Genomic DNA, 12,433 nt, shown 5'->3' on the forward strand with positions numbered 1-12,433 from the left:
TCTAAGAGTATTAGTATACAGTCTGCTTAATATCTGCTAACACTTTATTCTGATGGTTTCCCAACAGGCATTTTACTATATAAGTAACTTTGCAACTACATTTCAAATTATTCGGTAACACTTTACAATAAGATTTCATTAGTTAACATTAGTTAACTACTTTAGTTAACTTGAACTAAGAATTAACAATACTTCTACAGCATTTACTAGTTAATGTTGAATTTAACATTTACTAATACATCATTAAAATCAAATGTTGCATTTGTTAACATTAGTTAATGCGCTGTGAACTAACATGAACAATCAATGAACAGCAATGATTTTTTTTAACTAACATTAACAGAGATTAATAAATACTACTGCTCATTGTTAGTTAATGTAAGTTAATACATTAATAAATGTTAACAAATGAGACCTTATTGTAAAGTTTCACCACTTATTCAACTAATCCGAACCCTAAAGGTGATGATACACAGGGCAACTTTTTGAGCAATGCTGCCCCGAAAGATGTTGCTTGGACACTTTCCCATTGAGAATGGGCAACAAATTTCTATCTGGATATCCAGAGAGAAATTTGTTGTCCATTCTCAATGTGAAACAGCCTACAACAACATCGCTCGGCAAAACTGCCCGGCAACATTGCTCAAAAAGTTGCCCCGTGTATCATCACCTTAACACCCAACCCTAACAGTCTACTAATACTCCAGTGACTGGTAATTGACATGTATTTGTAAAGTTACTTATATTTATAGAATGTCTAAAGTGGACCATCGAAATATAGTGTAACCTTATATTGGTTAAAAAAATTTGGCTTGACTAAAAACCATCTGCTTTAATGCATAACACTTACAAATGAGTGTAGCTTAACAGCTGATGTACAGAGAAAAGAAGATACGTAAATCAAGAAAGTCTCTGTTATCTTAAACATTGTCAACTATCCATTATGACTTAAGATTCTTGTGAAATTGTGACAAAAAGTTCTATGAAAGTTAGTCATCTTTTGACAATAGTGTCACTTTTTAATGACACATTGCCCTGAATGTAAATGTAAGTTATAATTACATTTTAAAAAATTAATCATTATTAACCCTATAATGGGAAATTCATAATTTCAGCTGTTTTTATGGTGTCATTCCACAAAATGTAAATGGCACCAGAGCACACTGAAATTTGGACTGAATGTTTTCGTTTGCAGATATCTCTTGGATTTGATGTGTCATGCATAAATATTTATTTCAGAATCAGCGAATCTTAACAGACAGGTGCTTTACATTTATTTAATCTGAGGCAGATGTTTTATTATCAAACCCTATGATGAGACTAAGAGAGTTGTGCTATTTGCCGAGTAGTGCCTGTTTTGTTTTGATTTTATTGTTTGTTTTTAAAAAATCCTTCTAATTTATAAAATGTATTTAAAATTTCATTTAAGAAGTCATGATCCTTCACTTTCTTAAAGTTAACAAATATGTCTCCTTCATTTCACTGAATGATGCTTGTATTAAAAGCCAAACAATATGCCCTTTTGCTGCTTGAATCAGTGCCAGAAAGGTTTAACTTGCTTAGAGATTTTAAAAATACAAGGATCACTCTGTTCATCTTTTCTACAATGCTTAAACCAAGTATAAATGGATTTTGTGTGTGTGTGTGTGTGTGTGTGTGTGTGTGTGTGTGTGTGTGTGTGTGTGTGTGTGTGTGTGTGTGTGTGTGTGTGTGTGTGTGTGTGTGTGTGTCAAAAGCATGCTCTTCCACAGTTGGCAGAGAATTACTGTTCCATGTAGTTCACCCAGCGCTCCAGCGTACACAACTGACAGCTCCAAAATAAGAGGGGCAAAATAAAGGGGCCGTTTACCCTTCCTCAACATGTTTAATGAGTCTAGCCTAGTGGTAAACAGTATTTTTCTAAAAAAAAACAACACTTCTCCAGTGCGTACACCAAGTGCTCTTACTTTTGCTAGAAACAATGTCCATTTTTTGGTATGCATTTGTGAACTACAGGCCACAGACAAATGGAGTGTTGACATATGGTGACACTTACCATGAGCTAGACTGTTTTAAAAGCCTTTTTGGTTCACAAAAGCATTCATTTTGCAGTCACTGTGTACATTAGCATGTCACAAACGTGTTTTATTTACACATGTGTGGTAAATAGCATACCTTCAATATTAAGATAATGTTTATAAGAACTCACATTCTCTTGCCAAACAAAATAATGACAATGCCACTTAGCTTGAGGATGACCTCAATAATCAATAATAAACATCTTAAAAGAACAAATAATGTCATTTGAAAAAATTTTGAATATTATTTAACAAATTCGTATTAATGGAGTAACATATTTGCTGGGGTCTTGCTTCACCAGAGCTGCCTAGTGAAAGTGTTGATTAATTTTTGGCAAGTGTGGTCACAGACTGTAACCAATTACCAAACTGAAAGGCAGTATTCAACCTTAAATAACCCTAAGAAACAAAACACACTTTTGCTTGAGCAGGCCGAATGAGTGAATTAACCACTGCCTTGACCCACTTGTGCTGAATGCTCTTTGAATGAGTACATCAGGGGAGTTGACATCTTTGTTGCTGGAAGATAAAGAGGGGCATCAGTGCCCAAATTTAGCCTATTGTGGGCCAGGCCAGCTAGACTGGTAGAAATTGATGATGCTAAATGGACTAAATGAGAGCTCCAGACCGCATAGCACATCTACTGCACACAGGTGCAGAGGACGGACAACAGTATTTGTCAACCTTTGATAATGTTAGTAATATAAAATTACTAACATTCATGTTCACAGTGTATTAACTAATGTTAAAGGGTTAGTTCACCCAAAAATTAAATTTCTGTCATTAATTACTCACCCTCATGTCGTTCCACACCCGTAAGACCTTTGTTCATCTTCAGAACACAAATTAAGATATTTTTGATGAAATCCAATGGCTCAGTGAGGCCTGCATAGGGAGCAAGACAATTAACACTTTCAAATGCCCAGAAAGCTACTAAAGACATATTTAAAACGGTTAATGCGACTGCAGTGGTTCAACCTTAATGTTATGAAACGACGAGAATTAGCCCGGCCCTGGCCCGAGACGCTCAGGCCCTAGCCCGGCCCGTGTCCGTCAGCTTGTCAGAATTTTCGGCCCGAGCCCGACTGGAGCCCGTTGTTTTGTTTTTTTTTTTTTTTTTTTTTTTTAAATCCTCTCCATAACGCAGCCTTTGTTGCAGCCATTAAAATTTTCAGTTTTGTTTTTAATTGCAAAGTAGTTGTAATCCTTTTCATTTCTTTATTAAGTTCATTTAGAAAAATGTTTGGAGCACTTCTTTGTTTATTAAATTGAAGTTTGTTTCTTAAAGTGACGACCGAAGCGGCCGAGTTGAGCACGTTTGATCGATTTAGACTCTCAAATCATCATTTTTTCAATAAAAGCCATAGATATAAAACACTAATATAAACATATCACAATGTTAGTTCAAACGTTTATTAGCACTACCACAGTAAAAAGGTACTTTTTTACAAGCTGAGGCAGGCTGCTCTGCTGCTCGTAACAGCGTGCGGAAAAACAAAAAACAAAACTGGCTTAAAAACAAACTTACAGGTTGTCTTACCTTACACCACAGCTGTGCATCAAAATCAAAGCTTCACCACTGAACATGGTCATTTTATTTTCAAATGAAAAGCGAGACAACATGCTACAGCCAGAAGAACACTCTCATAGAGAAAGAGAATCGTGAGAGAAAAAGCACGGCATCCGCATTGGAAAGTTTTAATAAGGAATGCTCATAATTGACTAGTTAACTGTTAACCAAGAAGTTGGACCAATTAATACTATCGGTTAGACGGTTTAAAAAGAAGACAAACTACACACATATAGCTATAGACAACATATCCTATAAACGGTAGCCTATTCAGAACAGAACCATAACGAAAAATAAAAGAACATGTCGCCTACCTCTCCAATTCGGCACAAATCCAAATGTTTCCATATTCGTGAAGTATTTGAATGCTAAACTATTATTTATGATGTAAATTATAGGATTTGTACTTCGCTCGCGCTCCAACAATAGGCCTACATCCTTCGCATGTGCTTTTTAAGTGAGTCTATAGCGCTGAATGCCACAGATTGTACAGACTAGCCTATATATACATTGAGCAGTGTAACTTTGATTGACTGTATTTTATTTTGATAATAAACAGGCTGTGATGTCAAGTTAAAAATGTGAGAACTGATAGGCTATGTTGTGTATGTGCGCAAGGCGCCGGCGCGATTTCTCCATTCAAGCGCTGTGGGTGCGTGATGTGTGAATACTCATATTCTGTTGTTTTATATGCCGTATTTGCACATGTATAAAACTAAAGCCTTGAAATAACATTTTGGTATTTTTAATGGGTCACACCGAAATGAACATCCCTAATTTTAATCCAATTCTCACTCCTCCAGCTGCTGCGCTGAAGGCGCACTCTCTGCTACAGTAAACATGAGGACGCGCGCACGCAGCCTCAGAAATTAGACGCAGCTATGGTCTCATCATGTTTCCGCCAGCACAGCACTATATCTATGCATGTGTTTGTTTTACCATCATCAGCTTCTCATGGTTTATTTTAATTAATGGATGTCCAAAGTATTAAAAGGAGGAGAAGCCTAAAACAGGCCCAAGGCCCGGCCCGCCTCTGAGCTATGACGTGAAAATCGGCCCGAAGCCCGGCCCGTGGGCCGTAAATAAGTCGGGGCCCGTCGGGCTCGGGCAGAAATGCAGGGCTCTAACGAGAATACTTTTTGTGCACAAAAAACAAAACAAAATAACGACTTTATTCAACAATATCTAGTGATGGGCGAATTCAAAACACTGCTTCATGAAGCTACGAAGCTTTACAACTCTTTTGTGTCAAATCAGTGGTTCGTGTATCTAACAGCCAAAAATCACGTGAATCACTGAAATTTCAAAACGTTTTGAAACACTTATGACGTAACGAAGCCTCGTTCACTGAAATCACGTGACTTTGGCAGTTTGATACACGCTCTGAACCACTGATTCGAAACAAAAGATTTGTAAAGCTTCAAAGCTTCATGAAGGAGTGTTTTGAAATCGCCCATCACTAGATATTGTTGAATAAAGTCGAGGAACACAAAAAGTTGAACCACTGTAGTCACATGATCTGTTTCAAATATGCCTTTAACAGTTCATGTTAACTAATGTTGTTAAATAATGTTAACAAATGAAACCTTATTGTAAAGTCTTACCGATTTTTTAATGTTTTGAAAAGAAGTCTCTTATGCTCATCAAGGCTGCATTTATTTGATCAAAAATACAGTAAAACAGTAATATTGTTACGGAATATTGTTAAGTTAACATGTTAAGCATGTTAAGGAAACAATACCGTTCAAAAGTTCAGGTCAGAAAGCTTTTTTTTAAAGAAATTAATACTTTTATTCAACAAGAATTGCATTAAATTGATCAAAAGTGACAGTAAATACATTAATAATGTTACCAAAAATTCATATATCAAATAAAAGCTGTTCTTTTAAACTCTCCATTCATCTAAGAGTCCTGAAAAATAAAATGTATCTCCGTTTCCACAAAAATATTAAGCAGCACAACTGTTTTCAACATTGATAATAATAAGAAATGTTCTTAATGAAAAGTATTTAAATGTCCTAACAGGAAAATATATATTTTTTTGTAAACTGGGTGCTCATATGTAGCTTAAAGGGTTAGTCCATCCAAAAATGAAGGTTCTGTCATTATCTGCTCACCTTCATGTCATTCCAAACCTTTCTTTTTCTGTGGAACATAAAAAAGGTATTTTGAACATGTTTGAACATGCTCTTTTGCAAATAATGAAAATCAATGCAGTCCAAATGGAGACCCCATTCACTTAAATAGACATAGACATTCAAATCTTCGAAAATATCTTCTTTTGTGTTTCTCAGAAGAAAGCAAGTCATACAGGTTTGGATCGACATGAATGTGTGTGTAAATGATGACAGAATCTGGAACTATCCCTTTAATTGAGACAGAGGATGTTTTTGATGAAGAGGATGGCTTAATATAGCCAGGTATTCTCAGCATCTCTCACCCCTCTCCAACAGCCCAGCGATTTGACCCACAGGATTAACAAGTCAGTGTTTATGACAGAGGCCATGGAGGAAACCCACACACACACACATTATCCTGAGCCTGTTGCTTGTGTGAAATTCAACCCATGACTCTCTAATGGAAGTTAACATCAGCATTCTAAGTTGACATGTGCTGTCAGATGCCAAAACTGTGATGACCTTAATTAGCAGTTAGTTAATTTGCAATTTAAGACCAGGTATGTTTTGTAATAGATGCAAAATAAACCCTAATGAATACATCAGCTGTTATGCAGTTAGTTTACTTCTATTTAAAGTTCCTTAGCAGAGTAATTTTCTAACTATGTAATGTACGCACTGCTAAGGTGTGAGTTTCCTGACGCTAATATAAGACACAGATGAGTGGCTACTTCTGCCAGGGCAAAACAACACACAGAAATGCACAAATGGCTTGATAGAGAGCCGGGTACATTCTTATGCCATGCCCTACACCCGCAACCACGTCGTTTTCTGACAATCCATCACCACTGTGCGAGCCAAGGACTAAATGAAAACCAAAAAATGCCATACCTGCAGAAAGCTGAGCCAGCTAACATATGGGTGTCAGTTTGCTCATGTCGTGTAGGAGCATTTTACGAGGTGATGTTAATGGGATACAGAAACGAGGTCCTTCTTCTGCACACTTCATCTCAGTGTATGTCATCCCTCAGGCCTCCTGAACCTGTGCTGAGGTCAGAAACAGGAGAACTAGATAGATTATCCAGACCAGATACAAGTTGTTCACACACACACTGAGAAACAGAATGCACTTTAAAGGTCACACATCCTGTGGATTCATGCACTGGATAATATAAAAGCACATACCAGATGTTAATTTCTATTCAGAAATGTTTCCAATGTTCTATTGCTCTCTCACTCACATGTTAGTAATGTTAAAGATAATCATGGAAGTATTTCTGGTATTCATTTTAGCTCCAGCACTTACACTCACATGGGGACAACAAGTCACATGCTTGCTCATTTCCACCAGAAGCAACAAGTCAGGATATCAACTTCCTATTTAACTCACAATGGTTTGGAATCAATCTCATAAATTTCAATAAAAGCCAATCTTTCAAGCTGCATAGTTATTCTGTCTTCTTTTTTTACAAATAGAACTGGTTCAATGACTGTAGTCATCCTGTTATTCAAAATTAATCAACATGGCAGTTTGTTTTATCCTATCCTGATAAAATATCATCATGAATTTTTAATGAATGTAATTTCAATCCATAGAAACATATGTACGAAATTGCCCAGAAACACATGCATTCATCTGTGGCAGCGGTCAATGACCCCTCTTCTCTTTTATAAGAAACTGATACTTTTATTCAACAAGGATGCATTTAATTGATCAAAAGTTACAGTAAATACATTAATAATGTTACTAAAGATTTATATCAAATACAAGCTGTTCTTTTAAACTTTCTGTTTGTCTAAGAATTATGAAAAATAAAATAATAAGAAGAAATGTTTCTTAAGCAGCAAATCAGCATATTATTATGATTTCTGAAGGATCATGTGACTGAAGAATGGAGTAATGATGCTAAAAAGCTTTGTGTCACAGGAATAAATTACATTTTACAATGTATTCAAATAGAAAACAGTTATTTCACTACTGTTTTTACTGTATTTTTGATCAAATGCAGCCTTGGTGAGACTTGGTTACACATAAAAAAAAATGCATACATTCGTCTCAGGTGAATAAATGACAGAGCCAAAGTCTGTCAAAATGATCACAGTTATGAAAATGCTACGAATAATTGCAAATTATGTTTGCAATATTCAGATTTTTCGCTATTTGAAATGCATTGAATTGTAGCGAATAACTATAAACATGGTGCTTGTGTAAAGCTAAAGAGTTTGGTGAACAGCAGGCCAAGAGCTGGAGTCGGTTTGTCAGTCACTAAGCTGCAGGGAGACGAGGGGAAAGCGCAGGGGCGGTGGGTTGACACACCCTGGATCAGCGGCCTTGCATTACTCACGGGAACGCTGAGAGGCTCTGCTGCGTCAACCTCTGCTCTCCAATCAGGGAGGAGAAATGGGCATGGCCTGACCCAACAGCTGACAAACACACACACAGAGATGCACAATAGCACACAGATGCAGAAAGACATATTTCTTTAACACAAACACAGACGCACGTGCACACCAGCCATATAACATCATCAATACCAGCGCACGCTGTAAAAACGCCAAATACTCTGTTCCACAGGCGTAGTACTCAAAATAGACATTATTAAATGATCAGAATGGTGAAAAGAACATCGGCTGTGTTTAGACTTCCAGCACTGAAGACAAAACTTCTCAATACATAATCAGCAATGAATGTTCACATTTAAACTCTATATCAGACGTTTTCATTTAGAGTGTTTCCTGTCTTTTGTGCAGCACTTATCTGCATTAGGCCCAAGAGAAGCATTTCTACAGGCCACCATGCATTAATGAAGCCGTCCTGGCCCTGCTTTAAAGAGAAACCATTAATACTCTGTTAGGATTACATTCCAGGGATGATTTAAGGATGACCGGGAGACTGTGCAGCATTGCTGCACTCTGGAGGTTTTCATGGATGGAGGAGTCATATAGGGAGAGGGCCAGGTCTCTCCAAAAACATTTCAAACAGAGAGGCGTCTGGATGAGCAGAACAAAGGCCACGAGGAGTAAACGGATGAAAACCCACTTCTCTCCAAGGTGAATGTGAAACATGGTTCCAAAATGTGGCTGAAAAGATTCAGGACTACTAGTGAAAATTCTAATGACAAATTATATTATCAGCATAACAATTTGAGTAAAACATTGACAATTAACACAAATTTCCAAATGTCTTAAGTATTTGGTTTGTCTTCTTTTGTTTTAAAATTGCGATGAAATGGTAAGTCACAGCAGATCTTTTCTTCTGTACTGTGACATACATCCAAGTGAATAAGGCTAAAAATGTATGGCTGGGACTTAGTTCTGCCAATCGGTTGATGTTTGGAGGGAGGCAGATCGGCTGAATGCGTTCTTGCAGTAAGGTAGAGGCAGGGTTTAAAGGGGATCTATTATGCCCCTTTTCACAAGATGTAATATAAGTCTCTGGTGTCTCCAGAATGTGTCTGTGAAGTTTCAGCTCAAAATACCCCACAGATCATTTATTATAGCTTGGCAAATTTGCCCCTATTTGTGTGTGAGCAAAAACACGCCATTTTTGTGTGTGTCCCTTTAAATGCAAATGAGCTGCTGCTCCCGGCTACTTTCCAGAAGAGGAGCTTCAACAGCTCAAGCTTTGGTTGCTCAACAACAACAAAGCTGGAGAATCTCACGCAGCCAAAATGAGGATAGTCAGTAACGGTGTTCAGCCTTACATTGTTCAAACCGGAATCGGACACTGATGGAGAGACTCAGGAAGAAGTTACAATGGCTACTGGATAAATTTATGTAGTTGCAAATTCTGCGTTGAACTGACCCTTGTTTATGAAACAGTCTGGCGTAAAATGACGGCATGGCAACAACACTTCTTCCTCTTATCTAAAGCAGCCCAACATGGCCTCGCCCCCTTTGTTGCGTGTTCTCAGGTGCAGGGTTTATGTAAATTTTAGGGTTAGTGATGTCACTAACCCGTGAAGAAGCTTGTTGTAGTCCCTACCAGCTGTTAGTCCTTAAAGGTGCTAAAGAGGATGTTTTGTTTTATAGATTTTTGCAATATTACTTGAAACTGTCTTTACTAACTGATAAAAGACTATTTATTAGGTGCACTGAAAGGAATAATATTAATATACATCATCTGTGCACGAGGTAGGGCCTTAAAAACATCAGCCAATCGTTTGTGTGATCATCGCGTAAACAATTGGCCCTCTGGCTTGTCAATCACTGCCGTGACGTTCCTAGTGAGAAACGAGCGCGGTTACGCGCTCCAGTAACTTTCCACACTCTACAGGCGCCGCATGCAATGTTTTTGTCAGGAGACAGGAGTAACAACTGCAGATTATGAGTTACCTGCGGTGAGTCCGACATAATGAATCCACTAACACGACACAGCGAATGCCGGTGGTAAACAAACACTCGTGTTCCAATACTCGTGCATGAGTTTTGGGAGGCGTTCCTTTGAAATGAGCTGTGAAGGAGGGGGGGTTGTTCTTACGCATGCGCTCATTTCAAAAACTCACTAACAGTCTTTGGTTTCTCAATCGACAAAAAGATCCTCTTTAGCACCTTTAAACAGCGAATTCTGTAAAAGAAAATATCTCCCTTTGCACTGAACTTTGAGCGTTGTAACTTTGCAGATGTTGTTTGTGCTCAAACAGCAACATTACACACTAACTAAAGTTAAAAAAGTGAAATCATAATCAACCACCCCTTTTAGTGGACTAGATGACTGGAGAAGTCTGGCATGTTACCAGAGAGAAGACTGTAACTTCAGCAGAGATCAAGTTATGAAATTCACTAAAAATTTGCAAAATAATAATAATAATTAAACAATTTTAAATGAAGCAAAAGAAGCATATGCATGGATGAACCGTTCACAATAAGATCAAAAACATGCATTTAAAAAAATAGATATGAGATGGAAATTCACCCTGGCAACTTTGATGACAGCAGCACTCCTGCATCATGAACCCCACAAGTTTGTGTAAAACCTGATCATGTTCTCCAACAAAATCCAAAGAGTATCTTGAGCTTAAATGGAAGAACACCTGAACGTCTGTAGAAAGAGTCACATGACTAATGTAACTAATTTACTTATCCTGATCTCAATCCTGAATTAAATATGGCAAACTTATATAATTCTTTTTTTATTTACATAATAGCATTTCTTTGTTGTTATGATGTAAATGTTATGATAACGATGATGATGTCTTTTTTTTTTTTTTAAATACTAAAACTTACCTAAAACTTTCTAATCCCAGATGATTTTCAATGTGGTCTTATAGACATTGGGACAATGCTGTTTTAGTATTATTTATATTCTATTAGAGACAGCATTTATTAATATTTCGAATTGGCTTAGTTTTAGTAATTTTGTTATGTGCTTATTTTAGTTTTAGATTTTTATTTTTTTATTTATTTAGTTCCCAAAGCAAAGTTTTTTAATAATATTTATCATCATATTTATTTTTTTATTTAATTTAATTTATTAACCAATGAAAACAGCACTGCTTTGGGACCCTTATGTACAAGCTAAAGTGAAAGGTTGTGCTGATGCTGTCCTGATGGCGAGATATGCACAAGCATGAGGGAGAACGCACACCCTCACACTCAGCTTCACCCTTTTAGAGGGGATTACAGTGTATACTCTAATTATTTACATCCTCATCTAGTATATATTACAGCGATAGAGAACAGGCTGATTTAAGGAGACATGATGCTTTGGGAGGTCAGGCCCGAGGCACGGAGCTCCGGTATAAATCAACAGGGCTATCAGCAACAAAAGACAAAAACTAATCATGCCTCCATATGTGCTGGAGATACATTACAACTCTCACATTTCGAGTTAAACTAACAGGAAGTTCTCCTGAAGGCAAATGAGGCTGTTGTGTTTCAGAAGGTTCATCCCCACACATAGGCCTATTTAAAATTATATGCGGGATATTGCTTTTTATACAACAGTTAAAACAAAAAAAGAAGTTAATATTAAGTAACTTACATTTTAGACACAATATTGCCAGTTACATTGTCTACTTTTGCTCTGTCACCGAACAGAGATCCAAATGAAGTCAACGCAGAATCAACTGGAGCGACGCGTCTCCCAGCAACACACAAATATGGCCTTACTAAATGAATCCGAGCGTTTGAACGAATCGATTCAATGACTCACTCATTAAGAAGTCACTTGTCGCCATCTACTGGAGTACACGGACAAGTGGAGACTCGAGATACAACCCTGGGAATGAACAATCCCCTGTGCTGTTGGACTAATCTGAGGTGAGCTTTCCAAAAGATCGTTAGCCAACTTGGGCAACTTCGGGAAACGCACCCCTGGTCTTCAAGTCGAGTTGGAAATATTTCTCTTATATCTTGTATATTTCTCGTTTAGTCTTATTTACAATTGGGAAGACATTTTTCGTTCAATGATACAAGAACAAGACGTATTAAAAATAGCCACATTATTTACAACATTTAACGTTATGCTGCCAAAAATAAATAAATAAATAAATAAATAGGATGATATCAGGCAAACTGGGCCATCAGGTAAAGTGGGTCATTTAAGGTTTGAGTGTCTTATCTCTTTAAAAGTTAACAGCCAATGACTGCAAAGAATTTCAAACTGTTGCCATAACTGTACTTGACATTTAGCAAATGATTTTATTGGTCTGAGGTCGCTAAGGGGGGCGGGGCAATGACTCATTTTG

At 37.2% G+C, this 12,433-nt stretch overlaps 1 long non-coding RNA gene across 4 annotated transcripts in view; it reads right to left on the minus strand.

The window, feature by feature from the left end:
* Window positions 1-12,216, minus strand: part of LOC125271478 — a 22,379-nt gene extending 10,163 nt beyond the window's left edge. For 3 of the 4 annotated variants that reach the window (XR_007185649.1, XR_007185645.1, XR_007185642.1), the window contains exons 1-3: window positions 11,728-12,216; window positions 6,636-6,791; window positions 2,853-2,942 (exon numbers count right to left, since the gene is read on the minus strand). This is a non-coding gene — a long non-coding RNA (uncharacterized LOC125271478). The remainder of the gene's footprint in view (window positions 1-2,852; window positions 2,943-6,635; window positions 6,792-11,727) is intronic. The other variant, XR_007185646.1, reaches the window with a different exon arrangement.
* Window positions 12,217-12,433: the final 217 nt, after the last annotated feature.

Source organism: Megalobrama amblycephala, linkage group LG1 (assembly GCF_018812025.1).
Source record: "Megalobrama amblycephala isolate DHTTF-2021 linkage group LG1, ASM1881202v1, whole genome shotgun sequence".
In the NCBI taxonomy this organism is placed as follows: Eukaryota; Metazoa; Chordata; class Actinopteri; order Cypriniformes; family Xenocyprididae; genus Megalobrama; species Megalobrama amblycephala.